Raw genomic sequence first — 25082 nt, forward strand, 5'->3', positions numbered from 1 at the left:
GCTAGCCGAGAGCTCTACCCACCCCTCCAATGAAGAACTAGGTGACACTATCAATTGCGATTCTCCTAGAGGGGGGAGGGTTTCCTTTAATGCATTTTGATTTTTCCGAACGCTTGTTTTTATTTTTTCCCAACACATTTTAATTTTCCCAGACGCTTTTTAGTTTTTTGAAAAGAAAACTATTGTGCCGGCTTTGTCCGTCCGTACTTTATTCTGCCCGCACTTTTTCTGTCCGCCCTCAGATCTTAAAAACTACTGAGGCTAGAGGGCTGCAAATTGGTGTGTTGACCATCCACCCTCCAATCATCAAACATACCAAATTGCAGCCTTCTAACCTCAGTAGTTTTTATTTTATTTAAGGTTAAAGTTAGCCATAATCGTGCATCTGGCAACGATATAGGCCAGCTCACCACCGAGCCGTGGTTAAAGTTTGATGGGGCGCGGCTCATACTGCATTATACCGAGACCACCGAAAGATAGATCTATTTTCGGTGGCCTTGACTAAACGATGTGCAGAAAACTCGATTGCGCTAAAGAAACTTCGGCGCACTTTTTACTTGTCTATTTTTCTCCCAATGCATTTTTTGTTTTGCGGATTATTCAGGCGGCCTTGTTAGCTCTCGTTGCTTATTACACTTTATCACTGACATACTTAAATATTAGACTATATACTTTGCTACACGAATGACTTCGATATGACTCTGTTGCGTAGTTTTGAGAATTACGTAGCCCCCCGGCCAGCTAAACTGAGACGTTCTCGGAATAGAAACCTGATACAGTACTAGCAGGTGTTCCGGAGATTGTATGCTTTTCATACATTGTCATTTAGAACTGAAAGCATTAAATTGAGCTTTCTTGATGTATTACAATCTTAGACTTAGTTTGAGTATTTTTAATCTCATTTATTTTTAATTTTTCTCTTTTGATATTTTGCGATTTGCCTTCCTCACAATTTATGTTGTATTTTTAGAAGCCACCGCAAGGATTCTGTTAGATATCGACTGAGTATCCACTTTACCTGTCCTAATGATAGATATGTGTTTGTTACCTGGCCTCGTGAGGGTTTGTGCATCTTGCCTTTGGTAAGTGGAAGGAAATAAATTCCAACTTTATGCAAAGCTTGTGAAGTGGCCTATACTTAGTGCTCCTAGTTTTAGAGGAGTGATGGCTGATGTTATGCCAATTAAACTATGATCTCATTCTTGGCCTGATTTAAAATACTGATTTCCTGTTTGCTAATTTGGTGTTTCTGAATTTATATTTGCCATTATGCTTTGGACTTTTTATGTGCTTTGAGTAAGGAAGGACCTATTAGCTATCCTCTTGACAGTTCTGATTTTGACGTCCGAGTTCCTGAAAAAATTAGGAATTATTTTGTAGCATGCTATAGGAGCATATTTGGACTTGGTATTCTCAGTTCAGTGTTCTGTATATATTTCTAAATCACTTTAAGACTTCATAATAGACTTCCTGGAAGATAATTAAGAAATAGATACTCAGATACCTGATTTAATGAGGGATTTCCTTTAATGCTCTGTCTCCGGGATTTTTTGAAACAAGTCAAAAGAGATGGTATCCAAAATATCACCTTTTATCTGGCTGTTCTTAAAGAAGTAATAAGTGCACCATTAAAGTCACCGAGATGTTCTACACCCTGAAGGATGCAATCCAAAACGAATAGCTAGGTGTATTTTGAATAGAGCTTCTGTAGGTTTTCAACTGCTTACTAGTTTGGTGAACTGCTGAAAAATCAACATCTGGACTAGCTACTGGATGTCTTGAACGTGACGCTAAAATTTCATGAATGAATTAACCTTTTCATTCAGCTCTAATAAAAATTTCACCGTGTTTGTCTCGTTAGTGATTTTGATTTTGAATTCATACCTCTGATTTCCTTCGGATTTAGGGACATTTGATGGAAGTGAAAGATGAACGCCATTGAAACGATTGTTACTTATCATGAGCGTCAGTTTTTACGAAGCAAAACAGAAGGTCATAGTAGTAGAATAAATTAACTAGGTAAAATTATTTGTAAATAGGAACACATCTCAAGAGAGGTTATGGCATAACCCATTGAATCGGAACGGTGATTATATGGCCAACAAAGTGTGGCCTCTGAATTTACCTAATTCCCAGAGATAGGATGCTAAGTGTCCCTTATAGCTACAGTTCAAAATCAAATGAACCTTATTGAAAGATTTGGTTGTGATATTCTGTTTATATGAGGATTTAATCCTCTATGGGACTTCTCAAGGAAGTTGGATTTATAAGTTATCTCACTGAATTTTTTGACATCTTGGTAAATTTGGATTTATAATTGGGTTTACTGAATTTTGACTTCCTAGGATTTTGGATTTAGGATTAAACTGACTGAAGGGTTCTGCATTTTCACCTATAGTTTTGGAAACGTGAACTTTTGCTCTACATGATGGAATGAAAGATTGGAACTCCTGATTTGGTTGGTATTTAGAATGAAGATAACTTCTTAAAGTAATTGGAGAGAGAAAAGTCTGGTAAGAAAATGAGGGTAATGATGACCGCTTCCTTCCTTTATTTTTTATGTATCTGTATATTCTTTGTCCTTCTTTACACTCTTTCTGTCTCTAGATATTCTTAATGCCACTCAGTATTCTCTTAATTATAAAAGGGAAACCCAGTGCTGATAGGGATTCAGACAAACATAAATAAAAGGCTCGATTGACATTTGGTAAAATGGAAACAGAAACTAAAATTTTTTTTTATTGGATATTTTTGAAGGCTTGTCTTTGTATAGATTTGTAAAGATTGGTGGTTTTACATATTTATTCGTGGGCTGAGATTATTCATTAATTTATTTTATCATATTGTCGAAAAGGGTTCATTATTTTAGCCCAACAGTATGGTAAATTGATTATTTTATTTTTTAAATCTGTGTGAATATTTTGTTCAAATCAATGTGAAAAACAATAATTTTTTAAAAATCAGTGTAGAAAAACATTATTTTAAAATTGCTGTAAAACGTCAGTATTTTCTGTCTTCAAATCAGTATGAAAAACTTATTTTTTCACTTGTCACCGTAATGTGGAGATCTGGCTATATTCTCAATGTCCCTTCATTGTGAAATCGTATTATTTTTTTTCTAGCCGAATCGATGTGGATTATTCATTATATTTTCTCGTCACATAAATGTGGGAAAATTGACAGTTTTTCTTGTCACATCACTGTGAAATAGTTCATAGGTTATTTCGTCAAATCAGTGTTAAAAATGCCTTGCGTTCTCTTTGTCGTTTCAGTACGAAAAAAACCAGTTTTCTCTTGCCTATGAAAGGAGAGCGCAGTCACTCCGTTTGAATTTGTAATCGCCATCGGCTGTAAAACAGGAACTGAAAAACTGTACTTTTCTTCGGAGCCATAAACATCGGATTTGCTACGTTTATAGTTCACGCCTTACGAGTGAGAGAAATAGTTTTATACCATCTTGTGTTTTTGCCCAAGGTGCTATAATACAGACTTTATTTGCATCGGAACAATAGGCAAATAAACACGCAATTGTTTTTTTTTTTTTATAATCAGCAGGGAAGCTAGAAAGGTCGATCTATAGAAATAATACTTTTCCCCCTCTCTCGACCTTTTTTTTTTATATGGAGTTGAGTGACAGAAAAAAAACACTGTTGGGAAAAACACTGGCATGAGTTTTAATTCCGGAAATTTGAAGTGAAATATAGACTCGTTTTATTAAAAAACATTCATTCCTCACTACTTTTTAATACCAAAGTGCTCCTTCGTTCTTATCATTCATATTTGCGTGCATTATAGGAAAAAAACTACAAGCTTTTACATCAGAGAGAGAGAGAGAGAGAGAGAGAGAGAGAGAGAGAGAGAGAGAGAGAGGGGTGGCGAGCTGTTGTTTGGGGGGGGGGAGGTGGAAGAGAACGCTCCGCCCACTTTACCCTTGGCTCTGGGTCGAGAGATAAACCCCGACAGTCTTGGAAGACGGCTGACCATTTGTATCTCTTGCCCAGCGGAGTGCGGACACGTTCCAACGTTCCCTTGACTTGTGTAAGTTGAACCCCCTGATTTGGAGCGACCGCGGCTGTTTATGAATTCCTGTTTGTGTAAGTTTTTTCAAATGCCACCTTTTGGGATGACGTGGCTGTCTGGAGCTTGTCATGTCTTTCTTTAAATAACTTCGTATAAATTAAAAGCCACCCTTTTCAACTTGAGGTGACTAAACAGTAAAATTTTCACCTTTTGAGCTGAAGTGACTGGCTGCAAATCTTCTGAATTTTCACTTTCCATGTTTATCTATCTTCTTCTCAGCTGTGTGTGTGTGTGTGTGTGTGTGTGTGTGTGTGTGTGTGTGTGTGTAATCTTGCTGAGCGATAATTTTTTCTTTTCAATGAAATGTCGGTCTCGGCGAACAGCACGAGTCAATATGTTTTTCTGGGATGAGGTGCGATGTGAAGTGATTAATTAAGTGTTTCCTTTTTCGGTTTTTATTTATTTATTTATTTTTTTGTGCTTTCAACAAATTTTAAAAGTATGTTTGAGCTCTGCTCTCTTTGTAATGTCACTTTTCGCGTGAGGAATTTCTCTGCAAAGTTCTGACGGTTATTTTCCAAACTCGGGTTAAGCATTTTATTCTGAAGTGCGTGGCAGATGCGACCAGTAATAGTATAAATGATATTAGTAATATTTTTCCAAGGATCAAAACCATCATTATTATTTCGTGCTTTTGAGAATACAAAAGCATTTTTTAGTGTTGTAGTATAATAAAACTCACCAACGAAAACCAAGTCATCCAAGTGTCAAAGTGGCATATCCTTTCACGTATGTGAACGTGTTTGCAATGTTGCGTCGTTTGTTTAAATTGCAATATGTAGGAAAATATTTAGTGGAAATGTTTTTACGGAACCGGAGGCAGTGAAATGGTCATGTTGATTATTGCCATTGTTTATATTGCTTTACTTACTAAGTGGGATTTTTATTCATTTCAAGATTATGTGTAGTCTACCGTGCAGCTATAAATTACCCGGATCCACTTGTAACTTGTAAAGTCAACTGAATTGGTGGTCTGCTTAAGAAAATGAATGTATTTTATACACACATTGTATATATATATATATATATATATATATATATATATATATATATATATATATATATTATATTATGTATTTAAATATATACATATATAAATTGTATATATATGTATATGTATATTTATATATGTGTGTTTGTGTGTATGCGTGTGTGCATGAAAGAGAGAGAAAGCTGAATTTTCTATTTACTGTACTGTTTTTATTTGGTCACGTTATTAGAAATATATTCCAAGATTTAGAAAGTTAACTTCCTGTCTGAAGAGATTCCAGCAAGCTACTAATTCACTTACGCTTCAGACAAGGATAGTAATCTAAGGCCTAAGCTTCCTGCTTTCGCAAATGCCCAAATGACGGGCGTTGATACTGAGCCTTGAAAATAGAGCATACTATAACTGACGGGCGATCAGTATAGTACGTGGACGCCTTCCAAAATGGGACGGGTTTCGTCTGGAAAATCATGTCGATTTCGATATTGGATTTTTTTTTTTTTTTTTTTTTTTTTTTGCCGCGGTCACACGCTTGCTGTTACGTTATTTACGGCTGCGATGAGCTGCATTAGTGTTTGAACCAGGTTCACACAAACTCACTTGTTTTAAAGAGAGAGAGAAAGTTGGCATTTCCACGAGGCAGGGCAAGCAGGAGGGCGGATTGGCCCGGCGCCTGTTGTAAAAATTCCCGCACGAATATGTCCTTGACCCGTGCGGTTTTTGGTCTAAGTCCTTGCTGCTGAGACCAGTCCTATCATATCATACTTGCTCCCTCCAGTTCTTCTTCTACCCAAAATTCTTCTGGAGCCTTCAAGCTCCCGTAGCCTTGCTTTGGACAAGCGCGACAAACACTCTCTCGGTCCCGAAAGACCAAGCACTTTTTTTGTTTCATATTTGTTTTCTTTTTTTCTTTCTTCTTCTTCTTCTTCTTCTTCTTCTTCTTCTTCTTCTTCTTCTTCTTCTTTCTTCTTCTTCTTCTTCACGTCGTTCAGCCTAACCCGTTCTGCAGTGAAAGTGTTATCGTCAGCCAGAATCCGTCTGTTGGAAGCACTAGTAAAAACTGCTCTCTTTTTTTTTTTCCTCTTTCGAACGGTTGCTGATTTTGCTCTGGCTGGCTTTGATTTGCCTTCTCAAGAGTCATGGTACGTAGGAAGATCCGTCTGCCCTCTCTCTCTCTCTGTCTCTCTCTCTCTCTCTCTCTCTCATACGCCCCCGTGTCCTCAGCTCTTTTATTTACGACGAAAATTGCCTTTGTAGTGTAATAGTATATTGTATTTCATTTTGGGCGGGGGGGGGATGGATTAAATAAAGCCAAAAATATGCAGAAAAAGGTGCATGGCGACAAAGAAACGCCTTTTCTAAATAATAATAACTATACCTAAACACTTGGAAGGTTTCAGCAGTACATATCAAGCAAATTAAAAATAAGACTTTTTATGTAAATGGAAAAGTAGAGTTTTCATGTGAAAGGAGAGTTATTACCTAATCTCTCTCTCTCTCTCTCTCTCTCTCTCTCTCTCTCTCTCTCTCTCTCTCTCTCTCTCTCTCCTCTGTGTAATATCTTTTTCCGCTCATTTCTTTTGGCCGACACATTCACTATCCCTGTGAGCTTTTTACCTTCGTAACTATTGCCCCGGATTATGTTACATTGATCGTAAAAAAAGGGAAAATCCAAGGTGTAATTGATGACTCTTGAGGTTTGTCTACCGTTATAGTGCCTTCAGAACTGTTGCTTTATATAGTTCACCTCCTTAGATGGAGGGCATACCACCGGGGTTAGCGAATAATTTTGATTATCTCATTCTTTTTTACCAGCAACTGGTAATTTTTTTTAGACTGGTACCGACTGTACCGGAAACTTCCAGGAATGTATGAAATTGTATATAAACTGAAATTATATATAAGTGTCCCTTTGTCTCACACGACGTTTGAAGTTATGATGATGATGATGACAATTATTATTTACCGCGGTCACCAAGGGTAGTGTTATGGTGCAAACTTCTCCTTTGTTTAATGGCGAAGTTCTCTATAAATCGTTTCTCCTTCATTATTGATGCTTATGTTTCTTTGCCATTTCATCACAGATTTTGCTTTAGCAGAAGATTTATGATGTATTTTGTTCGTGAAAGATGCTCAAGTGCTCAGACTTATTCTAAATATTTTATGGTAGACGGGAATAGACTTAGAACATAGTCGTGCATATTTTGAGGACTACATGCCAAAACTTTAGTAAATCTAATCATTTCTTTCACAGTTCCAGACTAAAAAAACAAGTTGCTGGACATAGAGACTTTAATTTTTTTTTTTCATTTTTACATATTTTCAGTTTTTCCAGTGACCGATTTTCTGTCGAACGTTTCAACTTTTAACAGGTTTCGCGAGAATTTGGTCAAATTGTATTGCAGGTAAAACTCGAAGTGGCTGTTTCGGGAGCAACACTGTAATGGTTTTAATGTAAACTGAGTATGTTTTGGGGGGATAATGTTGCAACGATAAACGATACGCATGCACTCACGTACACGCACACACACACACATATATATATGAGTGTGTGTCAATAGATATATACATATAGATTTGAATATATATATATATATATATATATATATATATATATATATATGTATGTATGTATGTATGTATGTATGTATGTATGTATGTATGTATGTATGAATGTATGTATATACATACATATATATACATATATATACATACACAAACACACATATATTATATACATATGTGTACTGCATATACTGTATATATATATATATATATATATATATATATATATATATATATATATATATATATATATATGTATACATATGTGCGTGTGTGTGTGTGTGTGCGTGCGTGTGTGTGTGTAGTTTCTGTAGCTGAGTGGTTAACGATCTCCCCTCAATAACTAATGACCCAAGAACCTATGAGTTCCTGTTGACCTAGGAAGAGACTTATGTACCTTGTGGTCAGACTACTGTGGTGGCCACAGCCCTGTTAGAGAAGAGCATGGGGCCAGCAACCTCACCTCAAAAAGATTTGCAGACAGCGAGAAGTGAACACTTTTTGGTGACCAACTCATTCTAAAGGAAAAGAGTTTGATGGGGTGACAGACTGAAGTATAAAATACTTAACTTGTATTTCAGAGTCTTGGAAAACGAAAGCATTCTTGCAGTATCATAAAAAAACTAGTTCAACTAGGATTAAGTGACCTCGGGTTAAATATGCGGGATTTCGTTTCCTGCCTCAAATCACAGATCGTTTGCAGCTATAGAAGGTCGTTCATTTTTCTGAGTATCGACTTGCTGGCTAGAAATATCGTCGTAGCTTTCCCGAGGCCTTAGGTATATCGTATAATGTCACGAACGTCGAAAGATTTATGCCCCTGATCTGTTTAAAGGTCGTTTTTATAAAGGAACAATAAATTAGAGAGTACTCCTGAATTGGTTAAATGTCAATGTCAGATCTTGTAAAGGAACAATAAAATAAATAATGCTTTTGACTTGATTAAATGTCAATTTTGTAAATGAACACTAAATTAAAGATTACTCCTTACGTTAAATCTTTCCTAAAGGAGCAATTAATTAGAGAATATTCCTTACTTGGTTAAATGTAAATGTCAAATTTGTAAAGGAACAATAAATTAAATAATACTCCTGACTTGATTAAATGTCAGTTTTGTTAGGGTAAAATAAATAAACACTCCTGTCTTAGTTAAAGGTCTTATTTGTGAAGGAACAATGATTTAAGGAACACTACTGACAGTAAATGTAAATTTTTTAAAGAAACAATAAATTACAGAATACTCCTGACTTGATTAAATGTCGATTGCATAAAGGTTCAGTTAATTAAAGAACCCTCCTGGCTTGGTTAAAGGTCACTTTTAAAGATACAATCGATTAAAGAACACCCCTGGCTTGGTTCAAGGTGAAACTTGTCAAGAAACAATAAATTAAAGAATGCTTCTGACGTCAAATGTCAATTTTGTACAATAAAGTAAAGAATACTCATGCCATTAAATGTCAATTTTGTGCAATAAATTAAAGAATCCTCCTGCATTAAATGTCAATTTTGTCCAATAAATTAAAGAATACTCCTTACTTTAAGTGTCAATTTTGTACAATAAATTAAAGAATACTACTGACATTAAATGTCAATATTGTACAATGAATTAAAGAATACTCCTGCATTAAATGTCAATTTTGTACAATAAGTTAGAGAATACTCCTGACATTAAATGTCAATATTGTACAATAAATTGAAGAACACTCCTGACTTGGTTAAAGGTCATTTTTGTAAAGGTGCAAAGAATTAAAGAACCGCATTCTAACTTTGTCTTCTACGCATTTAGTCTCATATTGTAGGATGGAGTCTCATATTACAGGATGATTTTTCTCCTTCACTCCTCCCAGATTCATCTTTTGCAGCATCATCATCATCATCATCATCATCATCATCATTATCTCAGTCTCTGTTCCTTGAAATTTCTGTGACTCATCTGAAGTTTAGCTGAAATCGAATGACGCTTCAGAAAGTTTGGATTTGGACAGGCATTAATTAATAGCTCAGAGAAGAAAATAATCATGATTGCTTTGACTTGAAATTGGCTATTATTAATTTCCCCGAAGTAAAGGAAAATATAAATAAGAATAATTTTTTTATATTTTGTGAGCTCATGGTTTTACTTTGCTTATTTTATTTCAGATTAGGAGTTCGTGAAATAATATTGCTTGATCTGTGCGTTCCCTGAATTCGTATTGAGTTTACTTTATTGATTCGGTTTTAATTTAATGACAAAAACGCCAAATTTTTTAAAGTTTGATGGCCAGTGATGAAGGTGCACAGGCTGACTGATTAATTTATATTATGTTCTCTGCCACTCTGACGTCAGCGAAAGGTCACTGACACCGAAAGGCATACTGTAATGAAGGCTGTAATTTTTTTTTTTTTTTTTGACGGAGCGGTCAAACTTAGAACTGTCATTATGAAATCAACGAATGTCATGAGGCATGAATAATTGTCATACTTTTTGTCTCGGTCATCTAATGGTGTCATTAATTTTTGGGAGGGGTGGGCATGGGGGTATGTTACAGAAATGACCGTTGCATAAAGAGGTGGCGTAAGATTTTAAGCTTGAAAACGAATAACACAGTGCAGGTTTAGGAATGAATAGGAAAGGTTTGGGATCTGAGGAATCTTAGCTCTCGAAAACATGTTGATAAGATCCAGTGGACTAACACTCTTTTTTAAAGTTAAACTTTTGCTGAGCGAGTAGTGCCAAGTTGATATAAAATATCTAAAGAAAAGATCTGTCTTCATTTTGCGGTATCTTGTTGTACGTATGGCTAAGGACAGTAGAGAAAATTAAGGTTTATGTAGTGATGCGAGAATGAAGATTAGTAAAGCGGAAAGGAGTGAAAGGTGGGCGCAGAGAGTGCAGTTTCAAGTAGGAAAATAACTGCGGCTGTAAACAGTAAATTAATGATAAACGTGAAGGCCGGCAGATGGGATGGGCATGAGGCAAGGGGAGGAGTTATTCCTAAAGAAATTTCAGGGCGTCTGGAGAAAGTGAAGGTGGATGAAAGCAAACAAAAGGAAGGAGGGGGAGGAGAAGGAGAAGGAGGAGGAGGAGGAGGAGGAGGAGGAGGAAGAGGAAATGGTGAACGCCACCACGTTCAGTGGAGTCGTACACTCTCTTCATTTCATTAAGTTTTGGGATAACTGTTACCAGAAGTTGAGAAATCATTTAAGGCGTGAGCTGCGGAACAGGGTAGCGAGCTCGTGAGGTTGGTGTGGCTAGTTTAGTTGAAGTAGGCCTTATGCCATCACGGGTAAGGTGTTAGAGGATATGAGAAGGTTGGCGCGGACCTCTGATCTCGGCGAAAGTTGAGCGATAAAAGCGAAGTGACACAGGTGGTGCCAGGAATGGAAGAACTGGAATCTGGAACGTTTGGTTAACCTAATTTTCACTCTCTTTTACTGCAACTGCGATCATCAGTAATGAGCGAAAGCTTCCGCAATTCATTATTCATCTAAGCAAAGTCTGTGGAAACAAGGAATCACTGAATATTATGAAATGAAACGATGTTTACGTAATTTGCGATATAACTGACGCGCGGTCAAACGTAGAAATGTGGAATCGTTATTTATTTTTCCACGCGACAGAAAAAGAATTAATGGTATAAATACTTGCATCAGGTATTTCCGGTCTAGGTGCTAAACAAATGTTTACAAGCTCTCGAACGAGTATTATCTTATAAAGCTGAGGAACGAAAGTTTTTATGAGTTTTCTACCAGTCTTCAGAAGAAGTTTGAAGTTTGTACCCTTGTTGTATAACTGCTAAAACCTGCACAAAAATTAGAAGCTGTAGCCGGTTCTGATATAAAGAATTTCCCGGACAGACTTAAGTCGAGTTTTTAATACTTAAAATACTGGTGTCCAATAGCGTCAATATTTTTAACGCGTGTCTAGACACCTGTATCCTAGCCTGGTTCATTTAATAAGAGTATCTAGAAGAAATTTAGGCGTAGAATCACTTTTTTTTTTATTTAAACATCAGATTTCTCTTGAACCTTTCTCCTTCAAATTTTGGTGATGTTCGATGTTTTAAGAAGTGAACTTTAGGAAGACAATAAAAGAACCTGTTTACCATCTTCTCGTGATGATTACGCTATCGACAACATCGAAGTTTACCGACCTGACCAGAACATGGAGCTGAAATTTGATTGCCCAAGCAGAAATTGATGCTGTGGCGTTTACACAGGCCGCATGAACTCGGCGTAGTTTTCTTGTCGTTCCTATCTTAGTGACTTAGTCTTAAGATATCATCGTAGACAGCATGAGTGTTCATTGTCTGACTTTTTGCTTTTCAGTTTATTTTATAAAAGGTTGATTCTTCTAGCGTATTTTTCGATGTCGATGACCTCTGTTGCTGTGACGCCAGGTACTTGAGTTTAAAACCTATCAGTCAGTCTCTTATATAAAGTCTGCTCATATTCATCACTATCGTTTTTGCGGTGTATTTCTCCCTCTGCCTAAACGTCTCATCAAAGTCACTGTGCCAAGGTGCCGATCATTATCATTAAAGTTCGATTGCTCGTAGTCACCATCATCACTACATCACTGTCGTTATACTTCTTTCTTTCACCGTCTTCGTATCTGTCTCATAACTACCATCATGCCGTGGTCCTCATCACAATTCTCATTATCATTGATATTCGATTGATCCTAGTCACCATCATCACTATATCACTCTCATAGTTCTTTCTTTCGCCATCTTCATTACTGTCTCATCACTACCATCTTGCCGTGGTCCTCATCACAATTCTCATTGTAATTAATAGTCGTTTGATCATATGCACCATCATTACCATCATCATAGTTCTTTCTTTGTCGTCACCACCATCATCACCATACCACTAACATTATAGTTCTTTCTATTCATAACCATGTCATCACCATCATCGCTATATCACTATCATTATAGTTCTTTCTTTCACCTTATCCATAACAGTCTCATCACCACCATCATGTTATGATCCTCGTCACAATCCTCATTATCATCAACATTCCTCACCATTATCTTCACCATCGCCACGAACTCAGACCATCATCTTCACCATCACCACGGACTCAGGCGTAATTATCACCCTCCCAGCTCCTTGAGATAGTATCCAATCTAAAACCTGTAAAATGTCCAGTATCTGTGAAAACCCGTCCAAATTATAGCACCAAAACGTCCGGGTAACTTGAAATTAGCGCTGTTATATAACACAGGGGCGAAATACTTGATTTTGTCTAATAATTTATATTGTCGCTTTCTATTCTACTTTCTTTTCGTTTTTTTTTTCACAGTTAGTGGGTAGTGTTTACAATTATCATTCGAAACCTTTTTAATTTTCTTTTGGTGTTATTGTAGATTATTATCTTTCAGATTGCCATTATTGTATTCGTGTTTTTAAACCGTCCGCGCCTTTGTTTTTCCTTTTGTATTTGTGGTTAAGGGAGAGGAGCCAACTGTTAGGTTTCAGGTTCTCGGCAAGTCTTTTGGGATGCCGCTGCTACCCCCATGCCCGTATATTGACGATATATGTATATTATCTATATATACTGTATATGTATATGTATATATATATATATATATATATATATATATATATATATATATATATATATATATATTTATATATATATAGATAATATATATATATATATAGATAATATATATATATATATATATATATATATATATATATATATATATATATATATATATATACATATACATACATTATATATACCTACAGTATATGGATATATACATGTATATACACATAATCTACATACACTATAGACCTACATATATCTTGTACATTCACAAAGGTCCCTCGGATGAAGAATATGAGGGAGGTCCAAATCTCTTGCGGGGCAAAAGATGTCACTGCAACTATTTGCAACGCGTGCATTAATATTTATGCCGTGTCACTCTCTCGCATAGTTCCTTACCAGAATGTCCAGCGTAAGGTGTATCACACGCTGAGCAGTTAATTTTTTACGCCACTCCTGTTGGCGTTACTGGCTTATTGCAAATGAATTCTTCGTACGTGAATTACTGATAGAAATAACATTCAGTTTCTATTTGCAGTCGATAAAATTTGTTGCGTTTTGGCAAGACTAAATTACTCTTAAAGTCAAAAGTTCCTAATCTCTCAGTACAACAAAATGTTTTTCCCCTGGCTCTATGGAAGCAACCATCAATAAACACTGAAAACCATTAATGTATATACAATGTATATATATATATATATATATATATATATATATATATATATATATATATATATATATATACTCATATATGTATATGTATATATATATATATATATATATATATATATATATATATATATATATATATATATATATATATATATATATATATATATATATATATATATATATATATATATATATATATATATATATATACACATGTGTGTGTATATATATACGTGTGTTTATAGATATTATTTCTGCCAATACTCCGTCCAGTTCGATGGGGAGTCCCTCCTCCTCCTCCTCCTCCTCCTCCTCCTCCTCCTCCTCCTCCTCCTCCTCCTCCTCCTCCTCCTCCTCCTCCTCCTCCTCCTCTTAGGTGACGTGTAACAACTGTAAGATCGCCCTTTCCTTCAAATACTTCTCGTTTCTTTCCCTCTAATATCAAGCCGTGGAATTCTCATCTTATCTCCGTTTTTCCTGACCCTTGCGTCTTACTGGCCTCATGATACATTTGCTTCCTTTGCCTCTTTTTCAAAGCCTTGTCTTTTGTTAGATAAATAGGAAATTAACAAGGTAATGAGTTTTCTCTTCTACAGATTTTAATATTTTCGTTATTACATGAAATTACAGTTTCATGAACCTATTTGTTATAAAAAAAATGTAATAATAATTTCAAACTACCTGATAAACTTATCACTTTAACAGTCGTTATTCTCGAAAACCAAACAATGACTTGAAGCTATCAGAAGTTACTCTTCTCCAAATGAATTATTTAAACACGCTCTACCCTCGTCTCCTGTCATGTCTGCCAAGCCGGAAGCACTTGATTGCATTCCGCACTTGAGTGCAAAAAATAAACAAATATTGAAGAAAGGATGACTCGCGTATCTGTCTGCCTCTGCTTGCTGGAGTAATTCATCCGTGTCTTTGTGAATTTTAGCGAGAAGAGGTTACATTTGAATAGGCCTTTATTTACCTTTGCTGCTGACGCACTAAGAAGAAGGTGATGTTTGCTCCCGTGGCTGTCTGTCTGTCTGTCTGTCCATTTCAAGAGTGTCTGTGACTGTCTGTGCGTGTGTTGGTCGAATAACTCAAGAAGGGTCGAGCTGAATGTGATGACACTAAGGGGATATAATTATTGTATGATTTTTTCGAGATCATTAATTTTTTGGCAGTAATTCGTCTCTGAGCTCACGATTTGTTGCCTTTGAAGAAAAATCTTAACTCTGAACTGATTTATGCTAAAAGTGATCTATCTCGAGAGCTCCACCTCATGAATATATCTGCCAATTTTCATCAAATTTCGCTCACCCGTTCTTGAGGTATCGTGCTTCCACCACAATGAAAATAAAAAGTGGGATTTTTGGCAGTTCGTTTTCATAGAAGAACTTATGAAGGAAGCAGTCAGGAACCGTAAAACACGGCATAGGTGTACCTGACTGTTCCTCTCAATATCAGCCAGGAAATGCCCAAGATATTCCTCAGCATAAAGAAACCCATCCAGTGTCCGAGCTGGCAAAGAGAAATTCACCGTCTGGCACTTCGCGAGAAAGAGAAAGTGGGAAGAAATTTCTGCCTCTCAGTTTCCCCATCCTGCATTACTTTTTGATTATCTCATTCTCTAAAAGCAAAACAGATGTTAAAACCACTAACCTTTATCTCATGCTCATGTGTCAACTGATAGTGATGGTCGTTGAAATTGCAGTGACGTGAATTTTGAGCTGGCGTCCAAACTGGGATTAAAAACAGACATCATCCGGGCTGGCTGTGATTTTTTTTTTTTATTTTGTTGTAAACCAAAGTGAAAGTTGTGACTATGAGAATATTTGTGTAAACATTTATAGTACTTATCCCTGGATATATATATATATATATATATATATATATATATATATATATATATATATATATTTTATTGGATCTTAAGACTTTGCAGTGACAAGCGTATCAAAAAAGCGCGAAGAATTCGAAAAGTTAAGAGGGCATTGTGCCTATTACAATTACATATGTATCTGATAAAAAGTGACCAGTAAATTATATACACACACACACACACACACACACACACAATATATATATATATTTATAATATATATATATATATATATATATATATATATGTATGTATTACATATATATATATATATATATATATATATATATATATATTATATGTATGTATATATATATATATATATATATATATATATATATATATATATATATATATATATATATATATATATATATATATATATATATAGAATTAAATGGTCACGTTTCACCAGGTACGTATGTGACTGTAATAACCACAATGGCATCTTAACTCCTCGACTTCCTCATACATTTTGGATGCGTTGTTACCCATTAAATTATTCCCTTGTGTGTGGGCGAGTAATACACAAAAATAAAGATGCTAAATATATTCAAAAATAGGAAATAGTTTTTGTTTCAGGAAGTTCTTCATATTGCGGTAACGAAAAAAGATTAGTTCTTTAAGCTGGCAGAGAGAGAGAGAGAGAGAGAGAGAGAGAGAGAGAGAGAGAGAGAGAGATAAGTACGAACTTCTTAAGATCGCTATTTAAGTGCATGCGAATGGAACAACACGACGCCGACGATTATTGAAACCGGATTTAGCAAACATTTTTTTTTTTTTTTTTATTTACTGCACTGGGTCACTCGGTCTTCCTCGCTGCCCTAGTGCGCATGTCCGCGCGTCTTTTCCTTGTATTCATATTTACTTTAATCTCCATTCTTCCGGATTGTTGTAATGATGGTTATTATTTTTATCTCGTGTGAGCTTGATTACCGATCATTGTCACCAAATTAACATCTCTTAATTTTAAACTTACCTATTAAGTAAGAAATCAAGTCTTATGCAAAATGTGGAGAGTGGAATTTTGACAAGTGTTCGAGAGTTCTGATGTCATGCTTCATTAACATATTCCAAGTCCCCTTTACCAAAAAAAATTAAGACGACTTTTTCGACATTTATGGCATTGAAAGTCCTAGGTCAACCAGACGACGAGGCGGTCTCTAAATACTAGTCTGGGCTTGGTATTAACGATTACGTTCATTCGTAATCTCTTTTTTTTTTTTCATCCCTTTTAGTTTTCTGAAAAGGAAAATATTGCGCCGGCGTTTTCTGTCCGTCCGCACTTTCTTCTGTCCGCACTTTTTTCCGTCCGCCCTCAGATCTTAAAAACTACTGAGGCTAGAGGGCTGCAAATTGGTTTGTTGATCATCCACCCTCCAATCATCAAACATACCAAATTGCAGCCCTCTAGCCTCAGTAGTTTTTATTTTATTTAAGGTTAAAGTTAGCCATAATCGTGCTTCTGGCAACGCAACAACACAGGCCACCACGGCCGGCTGAGAGTTTCATGGGCCGCGGTTCATACAACATTACACCGAGACCACTGAAAGATAGATCGGTTTTCGGTGACCTTGATTATACGCTGCAGTGGCTCTACAGAAAACCGGATTGCGCCGAATAAACTTCGGCGCATTTTTACTTGTTTTATTGTGGGCATGAGGGGGTGGGGGTGGGGAGGGGGAGATTGGTAAGTGGGACTGGGAGAAGGAGAGGGGGGTGGGGGTTGAGGTTATTCCAGCGGCAAGGAAGTTCTTGATCATAAACAGTCTATTTATATACATGTTCATTCATTATATTTTTTCCTCCTTCATCAAGTCATGTTATGCGTTGGGTGAGAAGTAACTGGCTCGGGGTAATTTAGCTGAAAAAGATCTAGTTATATCATCAGTATCTGGAGGTACAAGTTACGTCGGGGGTAATAAGCTCTTTCTGACTTCCTCATAGGTATAGTTAACAAGTGAGCGGCTCGTGGAACACCGAAAGTAACAAGTTAATTCGAACACCAGGTATGAAACGAGATCCGTCAGAACCCCTGACGAATGTCTCACCTGCCCAGAACTTTCTAAATGTCGTCACAGTGAAAATCGACTGAAAAAGATTTCATGAAAGCTGCAACAATTTAAAATCTTTGGGATCTGAGCGTAACTTATTTCCCCACCTAGATTACCGAGTCGCGTGGGTGATATGAAAGAAACTACAATTTGCTGGAAGCTGTCTAGAAATGAGATCAATCCGCCTCACTCTTCAGGAATTTCGACTCTGGCAAGAAACTTATCTCAAGGCGGTGTCATGCAAAGGCACTGCCTGGCTTTCGTTGGTGAAAGAGCAGACAGTTTTAAATAGGATAGCGAATATTTAACTTTGTTTTTTTTTTTTATATCCAAGCAAAATGGAATTTGCAAAGGGTTTTCAGTGGGTATCGTACAGTTTTATCAGCGGCATTGGGTACAATTGTGAGTGCAAATTTTGGTTAAGAACTGATGAAATATTCCAAAATATGTTCTCGAAAGAAGCTCTATATTATATATATATATATATATATATATATATATATATATATATATATATATATATATATATATATATATATATATATATATATATATATATATATATATATATATATATATATATATATATATATATATACATATATATATATGTAGACAACCACATGAAAAGTGAAAATTAAAGACCAGGTACCAAGAGATTTCGTGCATTGCGTACACTTCTTCGGGGTACAAAGTAAAATAAATAGAGACATAAACAAGAAAACCTCACAAAACAAAGATCAAAGCCATTAACAAGCAAAACATCATTGCAGTATGTAATCACTAGTTTGAAGAAAACAAATTGCCACCACCAAACAATAGGTAAAAATACTTTAAAAGTGCTTAAGAACTGAAACTGCTGTTAGAACAGGCGATTGCGAAAAGGTGACGTTATACTTCCCTATAGTTTTACAAACAAGGTAACTATCTGATTTCATGTGGTTGTCTACGTATACATTTGTTTGTCACGTACAGTTTGGTGACTTGTTGCTGACACACACACACACACACACACACACACACACATATATATATATATATATATATATATATATATATATATATATATATATATATATATTTTGCAAATGGGACTCTGTCAACGAAATTTATTTATACATTTTCTCCTGAATTGTGAGAAAAGTACCAGTACCCTGCAACAGTTTAGAACCAAAGACCCTTGCTCCCGTCTGATGATCGTTAAAGAGGGTTCACTGCAGAACAGAGAGATAAGTATTGATGTGCTATAAAATTACTATCTGACAGAACCGGAACCTGAAGTATAAAAGGTAAATGGGCCTATTTCTCAATGCTTTCGTCTCTCTCTCTCTCTCTCTCTCTCTCTCTCTCTCTCTCTCAAATTGCCGTTGGATTTACTCGGCACTTCCTGGTTTTTATTCCTATCATTATCATCTCATGCTATCCCAGTAATCTTTTCTGAATATTGTAGTGCAGCATTTTTTTCAGCAATATAAAAAGATTTTTTGAGTTATGACAGCTGGATCTATTCGGTCCTTCCTGGAATTTATTATTATTATTATTATTATTATTATTATTATTATTATTATTATTATTATTATTATTATTATTATTATTATTATTATCTCGTGCTATCCAGTTATAATTTCCCAAAATCTGGCTGAAACATCATTTTTATTTACGCACAAACCAACCTCATGCAAACCAGGTCAGGATCAATTTGTTGGGGGTATATTTACCACTTTTGCAAATGACCTTTGCACTTAAATTCATCAACCCGCCCTCCCCTTCCTCCTTCCCCCTTCCCCTCCCCTCCCCTCCCCTCCCCACCATTAAATCCAGTTCCTGGGAGATAAAAAATCAAGAGTTAATATTGGCTAAAGATCGTCTTGGAAAATTGCACCTAAATTCATCAACCTACCCCGCCCTCTCCTCCCTTCCCCTCCCCCCCTCACCACCACCACCACCACTAAATCCAGTTCCTCATAGGTAAAAATTAAGGGTTAATTTTGGAAAATTTGTAACAGAGCGTATGAAGGATTTCTTGTTCGTAAAGTTTGAAACCCTCTTTTTTTCTTTTTACTAAGGTTTATTTTTAATTGAAGTACTAATTAACGCCTCAGCTGGATGACACGAACTCATTTTCGTTTTAAATTTAGTTTCGTTTTATTTTCTCGATGATTTTCGCGATAGGGTTTGTTTCTTTTCTTAATTATAAATGTTATTTTAAGGTTAATATTATTTCAATCTTTTTAGCTTTTATGCTTGTAGCATATATACATACATACAAACATATATATATATATATATATATATATATATATATATATATATATATATATATATATATATATATATATATATATGTATATGTATATGTATATATATATATATATATATATATATATATATATATATATATATATATATATATATATATATATATATATATATATATATATATGTATATATATATATATATATATATATGTGTGTGTGTGTGTGTGTGTGTGTGTGTAAGGAATTAAGTAAAGACAAGAGCCTTGAATTACAAAATACTTTCTATGATTTCTTAGTAAGTACTCCTAAGGATAACCGTAGGGTTATTGAATGTCGCAGCAGTGAAGATGGAGGTAAAATAGAAGATGGAGGTAAAATAGAGAGAGAGAGAGAGAGAGAGAGAGAGAGAGAGAGAGAGAGGCACTAGCCATCGTTGTTTTGGAAGTTTGTGATGACACCTAAAATTCCAGGACACAGTAGAAATGATGACGATGTCATATGCCCTGATTCTGATGCTATCAGTAAGCCTTTTTCGCCTGTTGTGTTCTTGCGAAGAGAAGCATCATTGTTTTGAAGCGGTAGTGTTACAACGAGTATTAGTTCTAGTTGAAACGTAATGTGATCGTGTACACTTTTGTAAAAGGTGTGAATTATGTTTGACAACTCGTGTTTAGCGTTAGTTCACATGCTCGTGCGAGAGGTAGGGTGAGAATGGAGTTTTATGAGACGGGTTGGCATGCATCCAGTAAATAGATTGAATTAATATATATGATTTATTATATGATAAAATACATAACGAATGCATTGTCACGCAGATGTATCTTTATACAAATTCTCTCTCTCTCTCTCTCTCTCTCTCTCTCTCTCTCTCTCTCTCTCTCTCTCTCTCTCTCTGTATCCCATTCTACTCACAGAAGGGCTATCATATTTTTTTTTTCTCAACATATCGTACCTCAACTTCAAAATTATCGTTGTTACATCAGAATTATCGTACTAGATTTTCAGATTTCTTTTTTTGATATCGTATGCTTTCCTGCTGCTACAAATGCTAACATTCATACTTCAGATCAGTAGAGAAACTGTCCTTAAAGTAAAATATTAGCTGATGTTCTTTAGCGAATATGGATTGACGAAATGATTTTGCTTTACCAGTTTGGCTAATGTTTTTCAGCGTGTTTTATCACTATATAGTAGCCATGTATAGTTCTGGTAAAACTAAGCTATACTTACTTTTCTTCCTATATTGCTTTTCACCCCGTAGGCGGGGGCAGTGCCGTCAGTGCACTTCACGGGGTGTACTGTAGGCATTACTATAAAGGTTCTTTGCGGCGTCCCTTCGGCCCCTAGCTGCAACCCCCTTTCATTCCTTTTACTATACCTCCATTCACATTATCTTTCTTCCATCTTGCTATCTACCATCTCCTAACAGTCATTCCATAGTGCGACTGCGAGGTTTTCCTCCTGTTACACCTTTCAGACCTACCTACTCTCATTTTTTTTTCCAGCGCTGCATGACCTTATAGGTCCCAGTGATTGGCCTTTGGCCTAAACTCTATATTCCATTCCTATATTGCTTTTCATGTTTAAAATACATAAAAAGAACTCAGTTCAGTATAACACTGAATGTGTACATATTATATAGTAGTAATTAGAATTGCCTATTGTTTTTTTTTTTTTTTGCAAAATTATAAGGAAATCTTATCACTGATGGGATATTTATGAAATTTTATTCAAATACAAAGTATTAAACTCAGCATTACCTGAAGAAAATTAGTTTCCTGATATAATTTGCTTATACATATTTCAAAATTAAATCGATGGGATTAAGCTATAACAAAATGTTATTATTAATATGCACTCCTGATATGAAAATACCTCTTCCCTGTTAACATGACAGTAAGAATTATTTAAAAAAATATGAATGGACTTTAACAATTGAATTGGACATATTAAAATTATGCAGTTATATTTAAAGGCGTGAGTCACGTGACCTAGTTCCCTTCAGTATCATCTTTTACGTTTTCATGAAGTTGAAAACTGTTCTTCCCACGGGCAGTCAGTATTATCTTGGTTTAAAAGGGATACATGATTTTTGCTTTTAAATACCTTCAGACGCTAACAATGCACCTTTAACTCTGCCTGTACATAGCCTATTTCCGATTTTTGTTTTGCAAACATTCACGCTGCTAAACACACATTCTTATTCAGCATTATCGTCCGGTAAACTCAGGGTACAAACAGCAAAATTTGCGCGGTCAGAAAAGCCATCATCCTATCTTCCTAAAATGTCGAGCGAAAATGGCTCGGGTGTCACTTTGCTGTCAAAACTGGTTCAAGAAGATATGGAGGAGTTCTCAGGAATTCTCCAGCGGTCATCTCTTTTTCGTATTATCGAACTATTTTCTTGGTGACAATTAGTGGGAGAGTTCAGTGACCAACAGCTAACGATTTTGCAGACCCTTATGCGTATGACTGTAACAGGAAAGCAATTTGGGTATTGCAAACTGTTGCGGGTAGACAACGTACTATAGAGGCCACCGACCCTTTTGCTGAGTACACGCGTAGCCTGCTGCGCACTCGTAGAGTCGAATTTCTTGCGCTAATGACTGCATGATCGTCTTTACAGTCTGCTCGATTTTCCATGCTAAGGGTCTGTTATGAGTCATAAGCATATTGACATTAAACTAAACACACAGACTTTATCTCGTGTAGTTTAGGAACTTTTAAAATAATAGAAAGGAAAAGTTAGGTATGAATACCTATAGCTATATGTTTTATCATTCCTAGAAACAGAATTTTATTAACTTAGGAATCTTAGTTGTTCTTGTTTATTAGATTGCAGAAAATTATGTATTCTAGTGGATTCAAGACTAGTATATCTCGGTTATAAATTCTGTTGCTTTTATTGTTGGGGGGAAGGGATATGCTGATTCTGTAAATAGCGTATACTTTTATACATGCTAGCATATTATTACTGTATCTATTGCCGTGTGGAATCTGTACACCATAGTATGTCTGGTGACTCCATTGGCCTGTGTCATATAATTTTTGTATGCAGGAGAATAAATAAACATGTATATAAAAAGAATTATACCAGACCCTGATTTATCGTACATGCCCGATAATTATCGTGCGAATGACAGCCATGCAGTGTTCAATCAAACTTCATTCTCATGCTAATTGTCACACGAACTTACGAACTCACACTAAATACGAGTGCCAAAACAATTTTCACATCATTTACAAAAGATCACACAATCATATGATGTTTCATTAACCGATACGAAAAGACGTTTCAACTCTAATGCATAATTTGTGAAACATCCCTTCGCAAAAAACTCAATATACGAAAAAGGCGAACTAGTAACCGTGAGTCAGGCCATCATACATCGTCATCATTTCTATTGTGTCCTGGAATTCACGGTGTCATCACAAATTTCCAAAACGTCGATCGATGGCCGCTGCCCTCTCGCCCGTGCTTTATCTTTTTGTTGTTGTTCTTTTTGGGGTTTTTTCCATCTCTTTATTCAGTACTGCAACATCTGATAATCTTGCGGTTATTTTTACTACTTGTGTAGAAAGTACATTATGTTATAATTCGTTTCACGACGTTAGACTCACTTCTCATATATATATATATATATATATATATATATATATATATATATATATATATATATATATATATATATATATATATATATATATATATATATATATATATATATATATATATATATATATATATATATATATATATATATATATATATATATATGTGTGTGTGAGTGCGTGTGTGTGGGTAGGTGGGTAGGAGTGTGTATAATATATACCGTATATATTTGCTTCTCTCTCTCTCTCTCTCTCTCTCTCTCTCTCTCTCAAACCCTAGCGCACGCCCTCGTGATCAGAGAGCTGTACTGAAGTCTTTAAAATTAATATATTGGAATTTTCTCTCCACAGATAACAATTTTATCTACTTGCAAGTACCAGAGTTTGATCACATACCCACGTTCACTGATTACAAAAATTCAATAACATCTGAAATTCATTTTGTCAGAATGATATTTAAAGGAAAGTACGTTTCATTGTTATTAATCTCTTACCAAGCTGGTGCAGTTTTCCTGGAAAATCCGGTAGATGATTCATTATTCCTGTTGTTTTCATTACTTTGATTTTCCTTGTTGATGGTTCCTGTTTTTGGCTTTTAATGAATTTTTGCCATATCTTCTAAAGTAATCTTCGTGATATGCAAATGTTTATCATTATGCTCAGTTCAGGAAATGAGCAAAACCTTGGCATTTTTTCATACCAAACGTCCTTCAAACCAAAAGAAAATCTACATGATCCGATTTCCGCCAGTTAAAAGCAACCTTGTTTCTCGTGCGCCCGTACCGCACCTGGGGCATATTGCAGGACTGCTGCGTTTAAGGAAGCAAATTTCATTTCCTCTTCTAATGTTTCGTGATGAAAAGTTGGAAATCAGATTCTTACAGCATCCGGAGGTGATGTAGAAACAAGTCTTCATATCCAGTTGTGGCCGGCTTTTTATATATGTATTTTCGTTAAAGAAAACTATTGTGCCGGCTTTGTCTGTTCGTCTGTACTTTATTCTGTCCGTACTTTTTTTCTCTCCGCACTTTTTTCTTCTCTGCACTTTTTCTGTCCGCCCTCACATCTTAAAAACTACTGAGGCTAGAGGGCTGCAAATTGGTATGTTCATTGTCCACCCTTCAATCATCAAACTCACCAAATTGCAGCCCTCTAGCCTCAGCGGTTTTTATTTTATTTACAAGATTAAAGTTAGTCATAATCATGCTTCTGGCAACGATATAGGATAGGCCACCACCGGGCCATAGGTAAAGTTTGATGGGCCGCGGCTCATACAGCATTATACGAGACCACTGCAAGATAGATCTTTTTTCAGTGTTCTTGATTATGTGCTATAGCGGCTGTACAGAAAACTCGATTGCTCTGAAGAAACTTCGGCGCATTTTTTACTTGTTTTTGATGTATTTCTGTTTATCGTTGAGGATGGCGGGGGAATTC

The 25082-nt window shown here is 35.7% G+C and overlaps 1 protein-coding gene across 8 annotated transcripts in view; it reads left to right on the top strand.

Moving 5' to 3' along the window:
- Positions 1-25082, top strand: part of LOC136842804 (very long chain fatty acid elongase AAEL008004-like) — an 81395-nt gene that overhangs the window by 33785 nt on the left and 22528 nt on the right. For 2 of the 8 annotated variants that reach the window (XM_067110667.1, XM_067110661.1), the window contains exon 1: positions 3957-4094. The exons of 4 other annotated variants lie outside the window; for them this stretch is intronic. The gene's annotated coding sequence lies outside the window, so the exon portion shown is untranslated. Of the gene's footprint in view, positions 1-3932; positions 4095-25082 lie in introns of those variants that run through there. 2 more of the 8 variants (XM_067110668.1, XM_067110662.1) reach the window with 2 other exon arrangements.

Source organism: Macrobrachium rosenbergii, chromosome 10 (assembly GCF_040412425.1).
Source record: "Macrobrachium rosenbergii isolate ZJJX-2024 chromosome 10, ASM4041242v1, whole genome shotgun sequence".
Classification (NCBI taxonomy): Eukaryota; Metazoa; Arthropoda; class Malacostraca; order Decapoda; family Palaemonidae; genus Macrobrachium; species Macrobrachium rosenbergii.